The 23,522-nt window shown below is 43.4% G+C and overlaps 1 protein-coding gene across 3 annotated transcripts in view; it reads left to right on the top strand.

Moving 5' to 3' along the window:
• The window catches only part of Hs3st-a (Heparan sulfate 3-O sulfotransferase-A), a 123,614-nt gene that overhangs the window by 10,669 nt on the left and 89,423 nt on the right, over positions 1-23,522 (top strand). Inside the window, exon 1 of one of the 3 annotated variants that reach the window (XM_076899489.1) lies at positions 6,631-6,741. The exons of the other annotated variants lie outside the window; for them this stretch is intronic. The gene's annotated coding sequence lies outside the window, so the exon portion shown is untranslated. Of the gene's footprint in view, positions 1-6,630; positions 6,742-23,522 lie in introns of those variants that run through there. 3 annotated transcript variants of the gene reach the window in all.

Genomic DNA, 23,522 nt, shown 5'->3' with positions numbered 1-23,522 from the left:
CGATTTTCTTCGCAAAGCCCTCAGAGAACACGATGCGACAAAAGTTTGGCGCAGCTTGCCGGTTAACGCGAATTTTCCCCTGGCTGACGTTCCTGACGCGTCGCGGGAATTTTTCTCGCAATTTCGTTATGCAACCTGCCGTGGATTCGTATCACGTCCAGTCCTAGCCCCGCGTCCCGATATATTTCTTCGTTCCACTTCAACTTTAACGAGACAGTTTTTATCAGTCGACAACTAGCTGTTTCGCGCGGATACCAGCGATGGGACAACAGATGAAGAATCACGACTGTGTTTCGTAGCTTTTGTCGTCCCGAGGATCGACCGTTTTCTCTTCACATCGATCCATTAAACGATCTTCTCAATAGTAGAATCTTTTCTTCTCTTGGTTTATGTTAATTCTAAGTTTTCAAGTTATACGAATAGTCTTCGAATCTTCCCTGTGCGGTGGGGATCAGAATACACCCACAGTATCCTCTGCTTGTCGTAAGAGGCGACTAAAAGAGGGAAGAAAGAGTTGACGAAGATGTAGAGAAGAGTAACGAATTTTAGTTAAGAAGAAGAAGAATATATGCAAAGATATTGAATGCGAAAAGTGTGCAAAGTGAAAAGTATGTACGTAGGGATGCGTAGAAAAGAAGAAAAGATAGGAACGTTTTCCATTGGGCAAAATAAGAGCGTAACGCTCTTCACAAACGCCATCTACTGGCCATAAAAGACTAATTTGTAAAACCAGTAGAGAATAATAAAGCGAGAAGCGAGTTTTCGAATCACAAAAGGCAGATATACTCATTTGTATGTTTCGTTTAAGTTGCTCTTCTCTACTGTTTTAAAGTTCCCTCGGTTCTTTCGCTTTCTTCCGTGGAAATGCATTTGTTTTTAGATACACGCGAAGACACGGGAATATTGGAGTGCAAAAGTTTTATTGAGAAATGCTCGTGTTGGTATTTTGTCAGAGTAAGAGATAGTTTCGTGAAAATGCATCTCGCGTTTCTTTTTTTCGAATAGCACAAGTGGCGACTCGCGACGCACGATATATCGCGTGTAATATTTCTTCGTAATCAGCCTGTTAATTATACCGTGCTGTGCGTGGTAATCTTACACGGGGTATGAGCAGGCCCGTGGCGAAACGGAGGAGCAGCTGCCACGGTGTTCGGTTCAAAGCTTTCCACAATAAATACCTTATCGAGCGTGCTTGTTACACGTAATGCACCCTTTCGAGCACGTGGCCGCCCTTGGCGAAATTTCAGCGAACTAATTTCCCGGATGCGAGAGACGTTACGCCGTCCGCGTTTGATAAAACCTTCTTCGACCCTTCAACTTTCTCGCTAATGAAATTGCTTCAAAACTAGAACCGTATCTAAGCGAAGAAAAGAGGGAACGAATTCCTGTAGAAATGTTTGCGAGATAGAATCTTGGCGTGATTGCTCGTTTACTAAAATTTTTACAAAATTCGAGAGGAGAATAAATACAATTATCCGTATAAAACGTTCAACTGAATTAGTTTCTGCGTGTTAAAAAAGATAACACTGCAAGCAGGGTGCGATAATTGGAACGGAAAGCTTAGGTCACGCTGTTGCCTGCGCAGCGATTGGTATCGAGGGCGTGTGTGATCGAGTGAACGTTCAATTATATTACGTTCCAATATTGGTGGTTCTAATACAATCGCGTTTGTAGCTGCGCGTTTGACAGTTCCGACGATTACTTCCTGAATTTTGATTCCATGATCGCGTTCGCGAGTCGACCGCGGGATCAGTGCGCGTGAAAGGGGTGGAAACTGAGGTCGATGGCGCGATGGAGAGCTCGCGAACGTGCGAAGTGTGCAACGCAGATCTCGGTTAAGGGCGGTGAAGCACGACGCTGAAGTCGAAGGATATTCTTTTCGAAACTTAATTCTATGCTTCATTCTCTTCCGTATATTTTAAAACAGACTTGAGCGAATTTTCAATTTCTATCGAAACTTTTAAAAACTATTAAATAAATGACAGTATGATAATCTGCAAATAGAGTTAATTAAGTTACAGTGGAACAAATTTTTGCGTTCACATACAAAATTAATTTTCACGATATTTATGTTACATCTGAGAGATATTCCAGCTCAAGATATTTTTCATAACGAGTTGTAAGTGCTTTTGGATCCACATATGTTTCTGAAATACTTTTTTCACAAAGTATTCATCACGTGTCTCGTTAACTGATGCCAAAACCAGCTAAGATGTGCAACGAAAAGATAAACAAACATCTTATTAATTAAGACTCGAGAGTTAATTACTGAATCATAGTATAACAATGAAGTTTTATTCATTTTGTATTTGTATTACACTTTTTAAAAGCATGTTTACCTGAAGTGTGGCCTGTTGTAGCTTTACGTGAAACTATTTGGGCTGCCTAAGCCTGTTCTAAAACATATGCATGCACTTTACAGTTTAGACATCGCCTTTTTCATTTAGCTAGCTTCCTTGTTTCGCTTCCTTGATCGCCGACGCGTTTTAAAACACACGTTAAAGCGCAATTGTTATTTCTTTTCTTCCGTTTGTATTTTTTGACGCAACGTTTCAAACGTGGAGCGGAACCCACCTAATTGATTTATTATTAAGCAATCACATTTCACCTGGAAATGGAACGATTCGTTTGAACGAACCGAACAACAATTTTGTAATCTCGCATAAACGAAATGGGAACAGCCGAAATACGTGGTCGGCAGGCTGTTCGACATTTAATAACGTTAAAGCGACGACTCTGGTATAGGATGCCGCGTAACTTTTTTAATTTCCTCGCCATTTTATTGGGCGTTTGCTTAACCGTGCATTTTTACGAGATATCCGCGTTATTAAAAATTGTCAACGCGCAGTTGGACGCTTTGCCAGTCTATCTCGCCGGTTTTATTTCATTTCTTCCCCGCTTTTTCTCTTTATTACGCCTTTTAAAGTGTTCGCAGCGCAATCAAGGATTTCCAGGGGGAGGGCGGTTTCGAGTTCAAAAACGAAAGCTTTGTAATGCAAATCGAACCGTAACGGGATTCGCCATTGTTCCGTGAATGGCCACCTTGTTTTATTAGCCTTTAATTTTTCTTAACGATCCGTCCGCCGTTACTCGCGATAAATTTCGTTTCGTAAGTTACCGTTGGATCGAAAACGAGCTTTAACATTTTTAAACAACCCTCGCATCATTGCCTGCAAATATTCGTCTCACCTTTTTCTTTTTATTCCACTCGAATTTCCTGCAGAATTGTTCAACATCAGAATTACTTTTCCTCGACTTGTTGCACCGCTTTTTCATCCCCGCGTAGATTTTACGACGTGAATATCTCCGACATTAATGTCGCAATCAACGGGGTCCGTTGAAGGCTAAAAATGGGTGTTGTTCCGCGCTCAACTTTCCTCTCTGCACGGACGTGTTAACTAACGAAGTGCATAATGCACGACAATAACTAACGGCTGTTGGAAACTTTGACTACTTCTCAAGTGATAGCTAGTTCGCCAAGAATATTAAGATTATGCACAAGTGGGATGCCGCCTGTAGTTGAACTCGTTCCCGCCACTACGAATTTTGATGCCGTCGGCGAATACCTGCGTCGGCCATTCGAAAGTAACAAGTTTCCGGTTCCGATCGATGTACGCCAACTAGAATCTTCCGTTCAGCGAAATATTCGCGTACTTGTGCGCATCGATGCGCGATCTGTTTAATTACGATAGATAATCGCTAAATATATCGCGTACTCTATTCTATTTTATTTAAAAATAATCGAACCACTCTGTGGCGTGAAAAAATGTAGCGTTGAAAATCTAGAGTTGACATCTAGAAATATCTAGTTCTAGTTACTTTACACGACCATCGTGAGTTCCCATCTGTTGTAATTAATTAAAGTTCGTAACTGCTAGCCGAGTCTGTCGTTGCCACGGTCCGTGTCGTTGTCGCGAAAAATCGCGATTTACTACCGGCTGGTGTACGCGAGAATGATCATTCACGCAGAAGTCGAGAGGAACAGTCGCACTCGGCTAATGAAGGAATTTTGGTCAGCTTCTCTCAGATATCTGCCAATTCTATTCTTGCCCACGAGTTACACGCACAACTCGGCGCACTGTGTTGGATTCGAGTAGAATGTCTACCGCGCGGTTGCGTTCAACGAATGTTTGAATAGAGTCAAGTGGTGGCGAGTGTATCTGGCCCATTCGCACGGCGACTTACAACGTGGTTGTAACCCGCGATAATATTTAACTTGTTGTTCACACCTTCCTCCGCGGCGGCAGCTTTAATTCAACTTCGTACCGATTGATAAAGGGTTGTTTGCCTGGGCGTTCGCTCTTTTCGCGCGAGGGGTTGGAAGCTTCGTTTCCTCGATGCACGCGTTTGCAAATCGATTGCGAGGTATCCTCGAAACAATTGAACATCGTCCATGTTCGATCAACATATTAGCGTTGATAATGTACACTGATGAATTTTAAAATTGTTTTTTTTAAAGAGCAAACTTCTTTTCTCTTTTAAAGAGAATTCTTAATTTTGTTGTGTTTCTTGTTTCTTTTCTAGTAACAAGTAAAAGTTATATTTTTTTCACTGGTTTAGAATGTATGATATCAGTCAATTAGTTTTGGCTAACTATGGTATTAAATAATGTGGTGATTATTTGTTTGTGTTATAGTCGCTTTATTGTATAACAATTTGAGATTAGCGAACGATACTCTCTCTTGGTTAATGTGTCTAATTTCTAACGTTCGAATATGAATAAAAAGAAGAAAGAGAAAAGTAGAAGTCATTAAAGGTGTTCACCTTGGCGAAATGTTCGCGCAACAAAAAGTACAATAAATTTCTGTTACATTTCCAATAGCAGAAACATTTCCAAGCCGTATGCCATAAAAGTTTACATCGAATTGTTCCGCGAATGTAAATTGGACGATGATAAAAATAATTTATTCTCGAATATCGGTACGTTACACACCCTTCGTACACGTGCGCAATCTGAAACAAAAAATAATTATGCATCCGTACGTTCTAGCATCGTAACGAATAGAGAACAAGAGAATTCCGAATCAAGTTCATCTGATTACAGCATTGCTAGGATTTCTAGTTTTATTTGTTTAACGCGTCGATGGCTACTGTTACACGCTCGTACTAGTCATAAATTTATGTTCAATGAAACGTGAGAAAGTGTGCGTAATGCTTTTCCAAAGGTTGTTCGAAACACAGCTGAATAAAATTGTTTCTTCACCATTTTTTTGCATGCTAATTTTTTTCAGCTATCTTTTAATTAGCTACGCGATTGTAAAATCTCTACGTATTCAGTGGTGCGAACGTTGTTTGTATAAGTAAAGCGTAAAGCGATTAAAAGATCTTTTAACGAGGTAGACAAGGTCTTCATGGAGGATAACTTTAGTCGAGCAGAAAACATTTATTATTATTAATGCCTCTAATTTCTCATATTATTCTACTGTATAAAAATGACTTGTCATAAATTAGTCGATTTTTAATTTTCTTTCTTATCATGGCTGAAAAAAATGATTTTCCCTTTCGAGCGTCAATGAGCGCCGCCTCGCTGGCTGTTAAAAAGCGATTTACTCGCGATTTGTAACCTCGCTACCCTCGTGAAACATTTTTTTCATGCGAAATCCGCGATCCAGCGAAAATTTTCTTCCTGAATCGTTACCCAGGGAGCCCTGCCCGCGGAAGTAACGATTTTAATCTGGCTGAATTGGCCGATTAAGTCCGCGCGGCGGAATGAAATTCCCGCGGTGGCCGCGGTAGATCGAGAATCCCGCGTCACGAATATTATTCCGCGGTTAATGGGTCGTTTGTTGTTTTTTTTCTCCCCGTTTACTCGAAACGGGCCAGCTTTGCGTAACAGGAATGGCTGGCGAGGCGTTCGCCACCGCGTCTGACCTGGTGCGCCAGGATAATACCTTGTGTCCAGTTTCATGGGTCACCGTTCACTAACTAAGCACCCTGCGTGCTGTTTCAACCACCTCGAAGACATGTTCGTACCCGCCTGCACGTCTTTAAGAAAGCTATTCCGATTAAACGTCAACCTATTCGAATATCTACATCGTACCTTGTATTTGCTCTAACTGTCACGACATTTGTTTAATTATAGGACTTGCTACATGGTACAAATGTCGGAGAAAAATTTAGCATAATTTGTTAAGATGTTTTTTGTATCAGAAAGGGCTGAATGATACAGTAAATAAGTATTTGTTGTCTTGACGTTGTTCTGGGTTAATGAATGTTTGTTTCTAGTATACAAGGGTTGTTGTTGTATATATTGTTATAGTGTAGAGTAACGAAATTAACGATATTTGCGCAATTGAAAATCAACGTTTACTTATTCGAGTAACCAGCGTTTACTTTTATTTCGGTATACCAAGGTAGAGCATCGTAAACCGAAAAAATTAACCGAAGCTTTTTCCTACTTGCAATTAGAACAGGCGCTATCGAAGCGAGCAATTAACGAAAGAACGTCATAAACTTGATATTTACACAGCGCGCGTTTAGATAGATCAAAGAATATTTGAATCGAAGGGTGGCTAATTCCACGACACACGCTTCCTTTAAATCTCAGCTCTGTATCTCGATTTCACAGCAGGTAATTCTTTTTTCATTCAGGTGCGGAGCCGTCTCTGAATCGAAGAACGTGCCCGAGAAGATCAAAGCGTCCAACAAAAGACCATGTCGAGGATTCCCGAAATACGATGAACGTACCCAGAACGGGAGCATCGTCCAGCTGCACAGCCGCCAGTAGCGAAAATTGGTCCGGTGAGTTTTCCAGCATGAGTTTCCCCTTTAAATCACATTTAAACCCCGGGAATCACGGATCGCATTCAATGAAATAAGTCAGCGTCCTCGCGAAACATCCTCGGAACTTCCGAGAGCGTAGGTCGTGCATTCGTTTTCTAAGGGCGGGACGGGGCGAGCGTACGTGTACCGGCGACGGGAAAGAAGTAAAGAAGAGGGCGGGTCGAGGAGGCGAGGGGAAATATGGCAGAGACCGCTTTTTGTCCGGCTTCGTTCCTTGTAATACCTGGAGTGGGTCCGCCTCTCTCCACCGTTTTTCTCGTTATATCGTAGCTCCTCGAGCACGAGAACGGGGGGATGAGCCGATGCTGGGTACGCTCTCGTACCCTCCGGTTATGCACCCGTGACCGCCGCCTTCCGCGTCGTAATTTCTTTGTCCGCGACAGGCAGACGCGATAAGTGCATCGTTCGCTCGGAACGGGACCGGGAGAAAAGTTGCACACGGAAGCTGAGTCGTAATCGTTTATACGGGCCGCCGTCATCCCGCTCGATACGTGACCCGAGGGTGACGTTTCACCCCGGCCGTTCTCCGACCGACGCGTTCCAGATTGGACGCACCGGGCCGACCCTCGGTGTTTGGTGTTTTGATTAAACCAGGATTTGTCACGGATCCGAAACTGAATCGGCATTGCCAGTTATCGCGTCCCGTTTTTCGCCCATCTCCTTCGATATTTTCCCCTCGCGTTGCGTTAGGCTGTCGGCTACAATCGCGAGAATTAATTCGAAATTCACTGGAAAGTGTAGTACAGGATGCGAGGGACGAAGAAACGAGTGTTTTGGTTGAACCAGGTGTGGACGTTTGTAACAACGAGGATGTAATTGTGAAAGTAGGATATAGTGAGATGTTTCTTGATTATTCTAGAATATTCCAGACTTTATATGTAAAAGTGTGTGTACGCGTGTATGTGATTGTCTGGAGAAATAATAGAATATATGGGAAACTGGGTAAAAGATTCGAGAATGTTCAATGAATGAATATATAAAAGGATGTCTGTGCGGAACGCAGAGTTGCATTTTCTTTAAACAAAACTAACTTTCCAATTCCTACGATATTATAGTTTATATCTCGACTTTCTGATCTTGCTCCAATTTCGAAGTATTAATTCAAGCATTGTTTTAGTTCGAATAAAAATTGTCGTCTATATGTCGTCGAATAAAAAGTGTCGGAAACATCGGTTCCGTGACGGAATCGGGTCGTGGCCCGAGGAATTCACGGCGGAAGAATGGAATTTTATCGGCTCGCTAAGCGGCGCTTGTTGTCACGTGTAATTAACTATTAGACTGAGGCTTGGTGGGTGCTCGCGCTGCGTTTGTACGCGATCTAATCGGATCAGATTGCGCCCTGCAAAGGCGCAACGACCCTCCGTCACAGGTAATGCAGGTTGGCAAGGTCCTCGGCTGCACGTAATTCCGTAGTTCGCTAGAATTAAAACAAAGGACGCTGTTTTTCGTCGATCGATTCGCGGAAGTCAGCCACGTCGTTTCATTGACAATTTCCATTTAGAGAGAAAGAGAGTTTGGTACCGTTTCATCGAAGTCTCGTGACACGGTTGTTCGGTTGCGTGTCGAGTAAGACAGTGGGAGTAACGATTTTCCGTGCTGCCATAAGGAAGGGCAATTTGATGATAAGCGGGAACGTCTTTTAACTGATCCTTAAAACGTGTACAGTCGTTTGGCATGGAACGATCGAAATATGACAGAGTCGTGGGAGTGGAGGATCGATGTAGCAATTTGCTAACTGTTTGATCATGCGAGAAATTTAGTGAATTGAGTTAATTCCTTTTCTTCAAAGTGTTTAGAAAAGAATTTTGCATTAGAAAGCCTGTTTGAACAAAGGTGAATCATGTTCTCGAATTTTATGGTTACGGTGTGAATTGTATTGTAATAGACGAAAACGAATGGAGAGAAAAAGCGAATTTGCCGTTACGTGTGATTTAAGCCATAAAAAAATGATATTCCGGCGACATATCGATGCGACGTCGTTTCACTCACGTTTTACACCCCCCGTTAAATATCCCTCATCCAATGTCGCGTAACTTCCATCCGCGAAGCGCTCAAATCCACCCCCAAAATACCGCGCACCCCGCAAGTGCCATCAAAGATAGAAATCGCGAGTTAAATCGGAATTAGTCGTGATAACTCCAATCGAGGACGAATACAGGGCGTTTAAAGATCCAAACCCTTTCACGAGATCCCCGATCGAACCGCGATTCTGAATTCAATCCTATTCACCACACGATTCGCCTCTTCGACTTCACACGGCCGTCGTAAGGGAGACACGCGCAAGGTCAGCGTTTATTTCCGATCGTCGTCGTTCCAGAATTAAGCGTCAACGCCTTCGACGGCCGCGTCGGATAGTTGGAACGGTTGCTCGTTACATACTTTATTCAGATGGTCGATCTGTACGATTAGCTATTTACGAAGGACGAGAAGGCGGGGTGCTTTCAGACGGTGGTTAAATCCTCTATCTCTCAAAGGTGGCGCGTGATGTCGATCGTTATCGAGGTGGAGGCGAATTATTTCCCGCTAGCAGCGATCGCAGCGAAATTTCGTTGCGACGAATCGGGTGTCGAACGAAAATATGCACGCGCGCCGATCCATCGCGTTGCAGTTCGAGGGTGGCTACGGTACTCTGTCGGATCTCGTGTTCTGGGTCACGTTTATAGCCCCTCTCCTTCTGGCTGTAACCCTACGAGGCACCAACCACCCTCGGAATCCTGGCTGCAACGTCACGTTCTTCTGACATTTCCGAGGCTCCGCGGCGTGCACGCGAGCACATTGTTGCAGCCTAATGGCTGACTACGCTCCGGACAGGCCGACGTTGAATTATGCCAGCCGGCTGCGATTCGAGTGCGCCCACTTGAACCACAAACAAGCATCTTATTAACCCTTAACCCTTTCGGCGGCCAGCATGGAAATACCGGAAGTAATGTATAATTTTACGGGTAGTTCACCGGCGCGTCGAGCGGCGCACGCCGAATAATTCACCGCCGCCTTGCCGTGCAATTTGTCTTCTATTGTGCGCGACCAGGTTCCAGGGGACCTGGCGCGACTTTACGTTTAATAATCTCCAGAACCGTTCCCACGTAAGCACTCGTCGTCGCCGTCGACGACGACGACTCCCGTCCACGTCCGTTCCCCTTAATTACGGCTGAATTATTAAGCGGACGGCTGTTGGTTTCGGCTTTTCACTTGAACGCGCCGCGAGTCGTCTTCTCTTCTTGTATTTTTTTCCCCCTTTTTTGCTTTTTACCCTCGTAAACTGAGGTTGTATCCGAGGTTTCGCATTGTTATCGTTCGGAATTAGAGTTTCCTCTGTTTGAAATTTTAATAGATCGTAAATTGACCTGTAATCGTTGCTTCATTAAGCACTTCATTTTACTCCGTTCTCTGTGGATTTAATAAAGAATTAGAGTGAGGACTCGAGCAGTATGTTACACGATGTAGCGTGTACAGCTGGATTAACTTTGAACTCAATTTAGTCGAGCTTCGTATTTGTAACGTAGCCTCTTCATCGTCTAGGCCCTTTAGTAGTTTTGATAGCGAACTAAATTTGATCCTGCTAGCTTTAAATCGTGTTACCCGATCGACCCGTTTGTATCAATATAAATTTTTAATAAAATCCTCCCTCAGCGAGATTAATTACTTTTCTAATTAACTTGAGCAGAGGAGAAGGACTTTGGTTCATAACCGGTTCTTTAACAGTCATGTGGATTATCCAGCATTGTTAACGCCTCGTTTCGCGCGGTAGCTCAATTTACCTGATTCAATTTCCTAGCAAAATTGCGTGAATGAGTTCATATTTGCGAGTAACGTTAATGAAGTTAGCGAAATGCCCCGTGCAATTTTAGTCTAATTAACTTCAGCTTGATAGCGACGATCCGAAAATTGCATTAAACTGGCGCGCGGGGCGATACGGATAAGAAACTTGGCGGATGAAGGTGACGTTCGCGTAAAATACCACGAATGGTTTATCTCTTTATCGAAGAGAGCATTTGAACGCGCGTGCTCGTATTTAAACAAGCGAAACAGATTCTCGTTCATTTCACGAAAAACGTAGACACGCGAAGAGCACCATCAGCGTGGAATTAAAAAAGTCGTACGCCCTTCAAATATTCACCTCGTCCCAAAGAGAGAACGCCAGGAATAAGCTTCCTTAATCCCTCAGTCGACGATGGTCCACGGCGGGTGTAAAAGCTGTCGATAAAGCTAGTCTGAATAAACATCAAAAGGAACGATTCTCTCTTGACAGTTTTTAACAGACGCCGTTCTGTCACGACTAATCCGATTATTCTTCTATTTTATCTCACCAGACTTCGGCGCTTCCTCGTAGCCATCGAGCAAGGGAAGTTTCCCCGCTATAAATGAACTTTGAACGTTACTGGACTACCGTGAAAATGTTTTTTTCTTACCAAACTGTCGTTTGAAAATGCGTGACACGATGACGTGACTCTACTCGAGAGCAAGTGCGTATCGTGGGGTGGTCGTAGAACCTCGCGTTTCCATCGTGAAGATCTTTTACGATCCTTGGAGCGCACCCCGTTGCCCCTTTAGGGAACAACGTGAATAGTAACGACGACTCAGTTTCCTTGTCCCTTCCGTTTAGGCCATAAAAACGTGCACTTAAAATGGAAGCGCAGAATCAATATCGTTTTATCGTGGAGCTGAGCACCGGAAACGAGACAGCATCGAGCTGTTATCATTGACGTCTGGTGATTATACGTTCTTATCGGGGTAATGTTACAAATTTGCAGCCATCAGATTCTTCGAGAGTTACGCATTGTTATTTTTTTGGACCATATCGTTAAATATCAGATCGCTTGGCAGCGTTGATAAAAATTACAATATGTTTGCTGTTAGTAAAAATTTTATAGCGTTAGTCTACTAAGTACACGTACACGTTTTATCAAACTCCATTTTTAACGGTCTTAGAGCCGTTCCATCGACAGAAGAGTATAAATGTGATTCATATTTGGAATGAGAAATTGGTCGTCATTATTTTACTCTATCGGTTACTTTCTGGGTTAAATTTTTATTTTAAGATTGAGATGCACTTTTTTTGGTAGCGTAGCTGTAGTACCATTCATAAATGTATTATGCGCATTATGGATTTAAAGAAAACTTCATTTTTAAGCCAGAGTTTAATATTTCGTATTACGATTTTTCTGATCGGTACTGGAGTTTTCTTTTTCAATGAAAATCATTTTATATTAACGATCTTAACTCTTTGCACTTCAAATTATTTTTTACTACTACTATTTAAAGTGTTTTATTTTATAAATATATTTACTTCAGAGGACAATTCCTCGACTGCTACTTGTAACTAATTCTGCTTACTAATTATATTAAATGTAGCTCTTAATCTTTTTGTAATTTACATCTATGAAACTTATATTTCTTCCCTTTTTTTGGCAAAGGTAGTGCCAAGGGTTAATCTCGAGCTTGCCCCATTTCATTTTCATAGCTTCGCGACAACGTTCAACCATTCCAGTCGTGTTTGCGGTAGGGCTTTCTGTTCTATAATTCATGTATCCACTGCGAGAATATTCAATTGTCTAAATATTCTGTTAACCAGTTACTTTCGCTTCTGCGACATTCGTACACTCGTCATCCTTTGAGACAGAAACGTTCCACGCGGATCTGATTATAGTATAACATAGAATGGCACGACAGGGTTCGTTCTGTACGCAAAGCACGCAATTTGATACAAATTAACCAGCGTAATTATTTTTACGGTTTCGCTAATTTTATAACGTCGTAGATGCTTGACGTTAATGCTAATTGATAAATTCACAAGAATTACAGTAATTATACATTGCGAATTAATCGATAAGATATTTGTAACTAGAAGTTGAAGAGCGAAAAATATTTGATTTTATTGGCAGACAAGAATATAATTAAGAATTTATGGTTTTCGTAGAAAAAACACTGAAATTATAGTGTATCTTCGTAAGCTTTCGCTTAAATTAGATCATTTTTAGATTCGAAGTAAATTTGGAACAGTGAGAATGTTTATTGGTAACCATACGTATTTTAATGTTACGTAGAGATAAAGTAATACACGCAGAGTAAAAGATAGTAAAGGATAAAATGATGTACGATTCTTGGATGATGGCGAACGTACATCGCATCGATCAAAACTTGTCTGTCTTTCGACAGATTTTCGAGATTTTGCTCGGTCTCTGGGAACGATGTCACTCGTGCGTTCCAATTCGCGACGACATTATACGCTTCCGCGGGAATTTCTGAGCATTCCTGAGAGGGCTGCATTAATGCGTTCTTGAAAGTTGAGACGCTCTCCAAGCCTGACTTCTGCTTTGTTCTCGGCGATACCGAGGCGAAGTGCTCGTGAAATTATTTGCAGAGTATCGCGTCGTTCGCACGCGTCGAGAGCCGATTGCAGATTCTGGTTCAAGTCGATCGAACTTCGAATTCTTGCGATCTTGAAATCTGCAAATTAACAGAAATTGCGGACGACAATTTAGCTGATTATTAAAATTAATATCTCATATATTTAAAAAAAACAGTACGAAGATTATTACGTACAAAAATATTTTCTTATACAAAATTTTTGACTATTGTTTAAATAATTTAGGTTTCGCTAAACGTTTAATTTACCATTTTCGTTGCGATGGTGTTCTTTGTGGTATCGTAACATTATCTTTTCTTCGCAGATATCCTCATCTTTGACTCGCGATTTGTCTGTTTCACCATGAAATATTCAAAATGGCAAACATCTATTTTGTTGCTCCTTTGGAATACCTGGCTCTTTTCTTTGACTAGATTTGCAATTCTATTCTTGCGCTTTAAGATGTTCCCACGCGGATGATGGGACAAGTACGAAACTCGGGGGGAGATTTAGAATCCACCGGAGTATAAATCCTCGGGTAGGTTTGCTGGTTTTCGTAATCGTGAAAATGAAAAGGGCTCGCAAACGTGAAAATTCGCGAGCAACAATAGCGTTCTCGTTTATTAATGAACCGAGTACCTCGTACTCGAAGACAGTAGCGTAGTTCTTATTACCAATTTGTGTTTATAGATCGCTTGGAACGGTCGTAGAAAAAATACTGCGCAACCTATAAATTGTTGAATCGATTTACACTAACCTGGATTAAGAATACTCTGACAACAGAGGCAATCGTGGCCTGCGTTTTTATACAGATACTCTTGTATCGAATCATTCGATCTCTAATGTTGCGTTTAGCTTTAAGTTATTGAAGACCAACAACGAAAATCAGTGCTTCAATTTCAAGATTCTTCAGAATTCCAAAATCTCGCGAATGTTCGAGAACGTAAAAATTAGTAGCATCAATCCGCAACGAGAACGAACGGTCAGCCTCATCGATTCGAAGGTTAGGATTTCCGCGTGGATTCCTCCGGGCAGACAATCGTCGGGAAGATCTGTGAAAACCGTGAGCAGTGCCAAGAGGGAGTCGTGAAAAATTCATTTCACCGTTGCGAGAGCATACGAGAACGGTGGAATGAAGCGCGAAAGATCATTCGGCTGCTGAACCCACCCCTCGAGCTGGCGAACAGATTTTTCTTGCGGCGGTGCGGAGAACGCTAGGAGATATATCGCCGGTAAAGAGGGACGTGCACGCGCGACGAGGGGAAACACGCGGCCACCTTTGTTGGTTAATGAGAAAACGGCACGCGAGCGTACAAATTACCATCGAAATTATAAGCTTGGTTGTTCAAGGCCACGGCCTGTTTAAATTTCTTTCGCGCCGCTTATGCGCGCCATTGATCGATCCACGCTCGCCTCCCAGATGCACGTGAAATCTCGCTATATACCCGCACTACCGCTAATTATATCGCCTTATTTCTGCATTCCCTTTTATGTGTCCGGATATAGAGTACGGGAAATAATTACGGGTTTCGCGAGCTCACCAACGGGTTACCTTTGCGAAGGGATCTTATAGTATTAGGTCGTAAACGTATCAAGTGTCGGTTTCAATGCTTGCCATCTTTCGATCGATTGTAATCGAGGGTTGCATAGTAGTATAGACGGTTCCTGTGTCTTTTTTCTCGTATTAGAAGGATCGAAACGATTCGCATTCGGAACGAACAACTGTCGTATGGAAAATAGAAGTCCATCGCTGTTTATAGCGAATTCGTTCTCTTTGGGCTAGCTATCTGCGTTGATGATATACTTGAAGGTTTTCTGATACTTGGAGATCAGTTTAGAGGGTAGATATCGATGGTGCGTAATTTTAGCGCGTTCTTAGTGCGTACGCGATTATTCCTGGTTTGAAACGCGCGAGCGAGGACGCATTAAAGGACTGAAGCTTTCTGAATCTGTAAACTCCCCTATCTAAGCGGGTTTCGTGTTAATTTGGATAATGGAAGTTCTGCTGGCGGACGTCGAAGTTTGCGCAGTAAGATTCCTGCTGACGGTCTAGCTATGACATAACAATTGCGCGCAGACACCACAAATGTGATAGAATCACGTTTAAACGCGAGCTACTCGAGGAATGCAAACTACGTCCTGTGTCTAGGTATCAGCTAAAACTGTCGTTTGCTTAACGTCACTTCGAGACACGTTGATACGTCGAGTTCAACGATGTTGATAACTTGATCGCTGTTTTTGATACGTGACCGTCGTTTCCATCCAAGTTATTTCATTCTAATCGATCGCAGCGATACTCGTTTGCACCTGGCAGGATACACGAATTTATAACAAAATAATTTACGTGAAAGGGGCATAGCGTCAATCGAATTGTTTGTACGTAATATAACAAAGAGATACACTGGCTGAAGATAATAAAGGATGAAAAAGTAACTAGTCATTGTATCACACGATTTTTTAATGGCTTGCATGTTGCTGGTCAGTATTTAAATAACGAAGGCTCAGCATTTAAATATGAAAGGCTAGTGTTTCACTGGTCTTCATTTCAATTCCTTTTTGTAAATATTTGAATATTAAGAATTTAAATATAAAGGGTCAATATCCTTTGAAGATATCCTTGTGATGTCCCACTAGCAGCTAAACAAATACCAATTGATCAAAACACGTGATTATATTCGACTTACAATGAGTCTATGATAGAATGGATTTAATACCATCTCCTTCCTGCTTTATATCGCCCGTTTATTAATTTTATACTAACCAGTAATTAATTCCATCCTGATCGTTTTTTATTTATACTGACCATTCGTTATTTATCTTCTGACCATTTAGTACATTTTATACTGATCTTTTCGGTAACGAAATAATGACCAACAATTAATTGAAATGCTGATCGAAAACAGATTTAAATACCGACCGTTTAATTTGTTGCCGTTCTTAATTAATCATGTTCCTCAAAGGCAACTTTTCTTCTGTTCGGAGGGATTATCCACGGATATTTCGTTGTTCGATTAGTGGAATCCAGTGTCAAGCGAGCATTGGAAGATTCCACTAATTAAATGGACCGTAATTGGCACCACGACTCTCCCCTCTCCTCCCTCTTTCTCTCTCTCTCTCTCTCGCCATCCGCCTCAGTTTAATCTACTTTGTCATTTCGAGTTAATCACTTGCCATCACTTAGCTGTATTATATGTAATACAATATCGAAGAGTGCCGGCACATTCGCCGCGGTTACCAGCTCGGTGTTTGCGGGCAATGTTCCTCGGCCGCGTTCAACGCAAGATAGCTTGACAGTCTGTGGATACGCGGGTAAACTTGGCCGTAAACAGTCGAGTTGCCAATAGCACGCAGGCGGATTTAATTGCCCGCGATGTTTCGTCGCACGCAGCGTGAAATCACGAATGCAAATTAAATTAAACGGTGCCGCCGCCTTGAATCTAATGCCACGCGAACAGTGAACGTTTCCATTACGAAACATCCTCGTCACGGATTTGTCGGTGACGTTTAAATTATGGACACGCGTGCATCGTGGTCTAGTCGCGTTTAAAAATTATATTTAATATGCCGCTCGAGTGATCGGTCAGATTCGTGTATTTCGAAACAAGCGTTGGGTGCCATTTATCGATTTCAGAACAGTCTCGTACACTTGATCTTTATTAGTTGATAATGTACGGTTTGAAACTTTAACCCATTCAAGAAGAACCATAGACTGTGTCTGTTTTGAAACGGAACTTGTATTATCAGTCATTAGTAAAAGAGAAGTCGTGAAGATAAGATCATTCTTATAAAAATTAAAGGTTAAAGATGTGTTAAGCTTAAAATTTGTATCGATTTTAAGTTAGACCTTAAACTGAGTACTTTACAGTCTGTACCATCAAAGATGCAAACTATGAGTAAGTGATGAAAGAAAGTATTCAAAAAAAGCTTCATTTATAATGGATTAAGCTGGATTTATCAGATGTAAATGTAAATTTAAGGCTTGCTGTCGCCAGGTGAGAAAAGAGGGAACGAAATCCCTTTTTGGCCAAAAGAGCGAACAGTTTAAGATTGGCGTGCACCAAGGGCAGCTAAACAACAATAATTCCTCTTTTCCTAAAGACTGTCGCCTGCTGAAAGGTTTAATTACCGCACAAAATTCCCCCTCTTAATCTCTCTTCCGATAACAAGTATCCCTTAGCCAATCGAGAATTAAAGGACCATTTACCAGCTTACGAAAGCTTCCTCGATTCCCATCAATTATTAACGTATCTTAATCCAACGACGTCCCTTGCTCCACGGAATAAGAACAGGGCGGACGCTTTTACTTCCATAACGTTCGCTTTTAAAGGTAGCCTGGAAGATAGAAGAAAGAAATACTATCCCCTCGTCCAAGTCGCGATGGGTCAACTTCCGATATAAATTGGCTTGCCCCTAGACGGGTGGAATCGAAGGGAATCGAATTGTCCGTAATGCCACAGTCTGCGGCCGGTTTTACGCGTTGGCTGTCGAAGGGTTGGTCCGAGGGACCGAGAACGGCTAAGAAGGCGGCCCTGTGACGAGTTTTCAGAACGACGAGACGTCCTTTCGAGGCGTCTTAATTGGAATCGGATGGAAGCGCGAGGAACTTCTTGCTTCCTGGCTCTTTCTCTCCCTTTCTCTTCCCCTTTACGTACCTACGTACGTATACGTACTCGCGTATGTGTGTGTGTGTGTGTGTGTGTGTGTGTGTGTGTCGTGAAATTGCAGTCTGAAGACGAATACCTCGGGTCCGTCTGGACCTCTTTCGTGTTAAATCGATTTCACTGAAACGTTCTCCGGCCTCGTTCGTGTTACAAAACAGACAGAGAAAGATACAGAAGGGGATGGCGGAGAGTTAGGGTCGAAGAAGAAGAGAGGCAGAGTTCTTGAACGACACGTAAATCCGTGCCGAGTTCCTGGACGAGAGACAAGTTCCTTCGTCTACGTCGAAACGTTTCAGTTAGACGGGATCTCGCGTGGCTAACCCGTTGCAGCGTGCATACACTTTTTTTTCGGATTCACACGGCTCCCGGGCTCCAGCTGCACGCGCGTGTATGTCCTTCCGTGTCGACGGTACCACTGAATGCGTTCGCGTGAATTACGCGAATAGAAGGGAGAAATTTCATTAAAGCGATTCAGGTCAGCTGACTTAAAAACGCGGATTCAGACGGACACGTCGCTGGGATATTTTTGCGGCCGGTTCTTTGACTATCCCCCCTTTTTTCTCCTCGTCTTTCCTCCCCTTCTTCCTCTTAGTACCTTTTCAACCCTTAATCCACCTTGTGTTTGCTATTTTGGACGAGATTCGACAGAGGTTTTGGAGATTCGGTAAATTCGTTCGTACTTTTCTTTTGTAACGGCTAATGCATCATCTCGCTTCCGTTTCCCATCGCGTCCACCCCCTCGATTTTTTGTTTGTTTGTTACCTTAATTGCCTCTTCTGCGGCAGATCGTCTGAAGTTTGTCTCGAGTGGAAAGGAAATCGATTTCCTGCCCGCTCCGTCGATGGAACGGTCGTCTAGCTCTGGAAATGGCATGTCCCAACGTATCTCCAGCACCCGAGGCGCGTGTCCTCCTACCAGATCCTTTCCCACGCTTGCACGCTTTTCTCATGTAAATGAAATTACACGGCGTGCTTTTTTTTCCTTTCTCTTTTTGCCGGCAAAAATGCGCCTTTCGTACACACGGATGTTCGTAATGATGAAAGGTGTTTACCTTGACGAGTCTCTTTGAGATCTCCTCGATTAGAAAAGTGCGTAGCGGGTGTTGTTGGGTTTGTAATTTCAGAAGAAGGCTTCTTAGTCGCGAAACTTTAACAGATCGTTCTGCGATGTAAAATAAAACGAAGATTAACGGTAAGAAAATTATGGCCAACACTGTGTTCTCGAAAGAGATCGACTTAAACTTTCATGGCGAACTGCAGTCGGTTCAACGCCAGTTCAGGCGCAGCCATATTGGATCACGCTGCTCTTAGTACTTGTTCAATCTCGTTTTTCTCGAAAACAGAGCCTCGAATGCAGTTTTTTTTTATTCTTAAACTCTTATGGCAGACTGCAGTCGGTTCAATGCCAGTTTAGGTGCAGCCATATTGGATCACGCTGCTCTTAGTACTTGTTCAATCTTGATTTTCTCGAATACAGAGCTTCGAACACGGTTTTTTTTATTCTTCGTTTTCGTCTTATTTCGGTCTGTAGAATCATCTGTGGAAATTTCTTGGAATAATGATCGAACACTGTGCAGAACGGAGGTTAACGGATGCATTTATGTATCTACTCGCGGTTGCCAGCGAATGAGTTAGCTGCCGTTTTTTGCGACTATCCACGATTAAGTTATTCGAATAACCGCACGGAATAATCGAGCACGCGAGATTGGTTAGAATTACGTGGGCACTGTTATACGTATACGGGAGTTTGGGTACTCGTTAGCGTGGCATAACGGCTGCACCGGAACCATAGTTGGCAGCGATCGTAAACTCGCGTTGTTAACTGAATGATGATTAGAGTGCAGCACTTTATGTAACGCGTATCGATAAATGGGTGATTTGTTTCGTTGCGCGCAGTGTTAAGCCTCGCTCACACACACTATTTCGGTTACTTCGGTTCAATTACACGGAAGTAATTTCCAATCGCTTACAATAGCATACACCACGGAATGTTCTCGCAAATTTTCGCTCTCCTTTCTTGTTAGTCATGTTATTAGTTTACTTTTTACTCGATTCGAAATATCTTTTCAAGTTTCGACGAATTTGAGATACTTTCGAAATCATTGGTAATATCATTGGTAACCATTAGAATCCATTAGATGTTATAGAGGTATTAATGGATGGCAGATTCGAAAGGTTATTTAACGTGATACCTTCAGTAACACGGTTGTTGAAAAGCGCGATACGAGATGAATTATTGTACGTTCAGTTAAATGAAAAACGGACAGGTACAAGCCATTCGGTGAAAAAAATTCGACGACGGATTAGCTTGAATGGATCGTACACCATGTAAAGCTTCTTTTAATGCACTGCAGCTTATACAACGTTGACAATAAAATCCGTACGATTTCGCTTTGAACGCTTGTCGATTATCACGTTAATCGATGTTCGTTTTTTCGAAAGTCGACTTTAGCGCTCGTTTCATCGCGTCTATCACAGCCGTGCAAATATATTTAATCGTAATGTGTTACGAGTTAGGGAAAACGTTGTCCAAAGAATAAAATCAGATTAATGATTTAATTTGATTTCCGATATGTAATAATTACATATATAGAAGTAGAATAGAATAGAATTATGTCCTATCGTTCCCATAATTTTGAACACCATTCTCTCTGCATGGATAATTAAAATATATTTACAAACGCAATTAAATTGTACGATTAACATTTCAATAGCGTCTACCATCCGGAAAAACAATTCTCACCTATTCTTTCACAACGCTAACATCATCCTCGTATTTTATGACCTCACACTCTCACTGTATGCATATTACACGACCTTACGAATGTTTAATCGCGTTGTGCAATAAAATCGCGCTTGCATCTCCAATGCGATCCTCGCGTCTATCCACGCGTAGTGTCCACATTGAAAAATGTTCGATGACTCGTCGAGGATGTCGTCCATTGCAACGAGAATATGCACAATTATTCGCGCATCGATCGCGAATGGAAAATATTGGAAATCGTCGCGAGCAATAGCGCGACAAGCCGTGGAGCTTAGTTTAACTGAACTTCACCCGACCGATCGAGAACCGGAAACTGTTCTATCCTCGATTGTTACCCGACGATACGATCCGGTGTATGATGCCACCGATACTGAACCTCCCCGCCATTTAATTCCGTACGCGTATCAATCTCGTATTTTACGCTCGTACCGTATTACTCACCGCTGGCAAGCGGGTGTCTTATTCGCATGCACGGGCTAGATTTCTATTATCCTCGTGCGAGACGCGCGAAGAAGCGGCCCGCGTAAAAGCGTTTGCATAATATCGATTGGTAATCCATCCGTTGCCAGGCGCTAGATAGAGCCGTCAGCTCGATTTTTGCGCGCCGCGCGCGAGGTCCTCCGCGTCTGCCCCGAACCCCGCGACAACCCTCGATGCCGCCGGAACTCCTTGCAATTTTCATGTCGTCCCTGTCCGCGGGTTCGAGCCGCGCCGCGAGGAAAAACATTTTCCGGGGAAATTGGAACGGAGATGGCTCGAGATTGGCGGGCGCGCAAGGGCAGGGAACGAGAGGGGGGGTGCGGGCGAGGGTTGAAAAGCCATGGCCGCGCCATCGCGAGGCCACCCCGGCGACGACCAGCCAGGAAGAGTTCTTCTCCTCTTTGACACCCGAGCCCGGCCACGCTACTCTTACGCTCATCACCCCTACGCTCTGGTCGCGCACGCGCTCGCGTATTTAACCGACGCTTTCCACCCCCCCTCGCCCTCGAGGTGTACGCGATCCCTGTTGCGCTGTGAAAAGCTCCGCGCGTACACGCGGCACACTCGTCGCCCGCGGAGAGAGGCTTTGATCTTCGTTAATCGCCGAGCTACTCTGACCTCCCGTAGGCTTTCAAATGCGGTTCCCCCGTACCCTCTTCCCCATGGCCCTTCCCCGCCGCCGACTTGATTAACAGGACCATCCAGCCCTCTTGCCTCCTGCATTTTTTAACGTCCTCGTCGTTAATATTCCCTCTGTGTTTTTACTTGCTGTTTCGAGTTCGCCGATTGTTGCGCGCTGTAGTCGTCCCGGGGTGGGTTCCTCGCGATTCCTCTGTCGACTTCCGAAGTTGGGGGTAGATTGGGGGTGGAACGTAATTTCTTCGCCATTCGCGCGAGCCTCGTTTCAAGTTCGAAGAGGTAGGTTTGTTGGGCTGTTTTTAACGATCGAGATGGCAACTGTCTCGATCGGGTGCAGTAATCTCGAGAAGTTGTACTGTCTGACTCCATCGTATCACGTTATCTTCTGATGTTCACGTTAACGCGTAGCCGTGCACAGCTGTTACGAAATGAATTTTTCACCCATTTCCCGATATGAATGCCTTTATCGTGGCGCGCACGGCCCGACGGTTCATTTCTCTCTCGCTATTCACCGTAATAAACGCGAGCCCGCCAGATATTTATCTTAATTAACTTGGTACCCGGCCGTGAATCAAACCACTCGACCGTTTCCCGATAAAGGCATTGAAAAGTTGGCCCAAAGGAAGAAAGGAGCCAATTCGGGGCGAAGGAACGCCTTACGGTTATGCGGTGCGTTAAAACTGTGCCGCATTGTTCCCCGCAATTAAAAACGAAAAGTCTCGGTCATTCGAGCCATTCGAAACGAGCAACGCCGTCCGACGGATCTCTCGAGCGGTTTAGTATTTTTAATTTGCATAACTACTCGGCAGCCGCGTCGCTGCTACCGTTCGCTGGTTGCTATCTGAGTCCACAGGCACCCCTCGTTGTAACGCAGTCCGAGTTGTAACCGCGAAAAATGAAGAGGAAAAATTATTCCGTTTCCCTCGCGTGCCACGGAACTGGTACCCGTAAGCATGAGAAATCATCAGCGAGCAAGAACGTCAAGTGGCAGCGAACGTCCTTAGAGAGGGTACGCTCGTATTGGACTGTACGAAACTGTTGGAAGTTATTGGTAGAAGGCGAACAGGTTAATAAAACTCGCTGGAGGAACAGGGAATAACGAAGTTGCAGAGAGCTTCTTTTTCTACGAGGAAAGTAAAGAAGCACTCGACTGTACTGGACGTTTCAGAGGTTTCGTTGACGGTGTAACGAGTTGGCGATACTCGACTCTCCTCGAATTGGACGAATTCGTGCGATTTTTCTGGGAGTGCTGACGAACGATTTCGTTTCGCGCGAAATGTTTATTATCATTGGAATAATCTTTACTTACGAGAGGGGGAATTGAACACCTTTCGTATAGCCGATCGTGAAACAGAGGACCAGTTAATAGCCGACTCGTTTTGTATTTTCCGTACACGGGTATTTTGTTTAATTATGCAGAGAAAATTTCGCGTGTGCTTGCAACAATTTCCAGCATATGCCGCTGCTCTTTCCACCGTCTCTCTATATTCCCAATATAACTGCGCAGAATGTTTCCGCTGAATATTCATAAACATTCGTCATTTAGCTCGAGTTTTATGAAACCTTACGGCTCGATATCATAATGCGCTCCACGGTGGCCCGTTGGAAAGATTCCTCTGGTATCAGCTGGAAAATGGCGGCGATACGCCCCGTAATTCATCGGCGGATATGAAACTCCCTTTATCCTTCGGCCCGCCGTTATCCTTGGAGCCTGTGACCAATTAATAAACCCTCAATTAATGTGTAATCGGGTGCACGGGCCAGCCGTCCGATTGAAAATTAATGGCCTCAACCGTTGTCACGTAAATTAATTGCGACGCGCTGTTGCGGCCGTATAAACGTCAGCCAAA

Source organism: Xylocopa sonorina, chromosome 8 (assembly GCF_050948175.1).
Source record: "Xylocopa sonorina isolate GNS202 chromosome 8, iyXylSono1_principal, whole genome shotgun sequence".
In the NCBI taxonomy this organism is placed as follows: Eukaryota; Metazoa; Arthropoda; class Insecta; order Hymenoptera; family Apidae; genus Xylocopa; species Xylocopa sonorina.
This window is presented reverse-complemented; position numbering and strand designations above follow the sequence as displayed.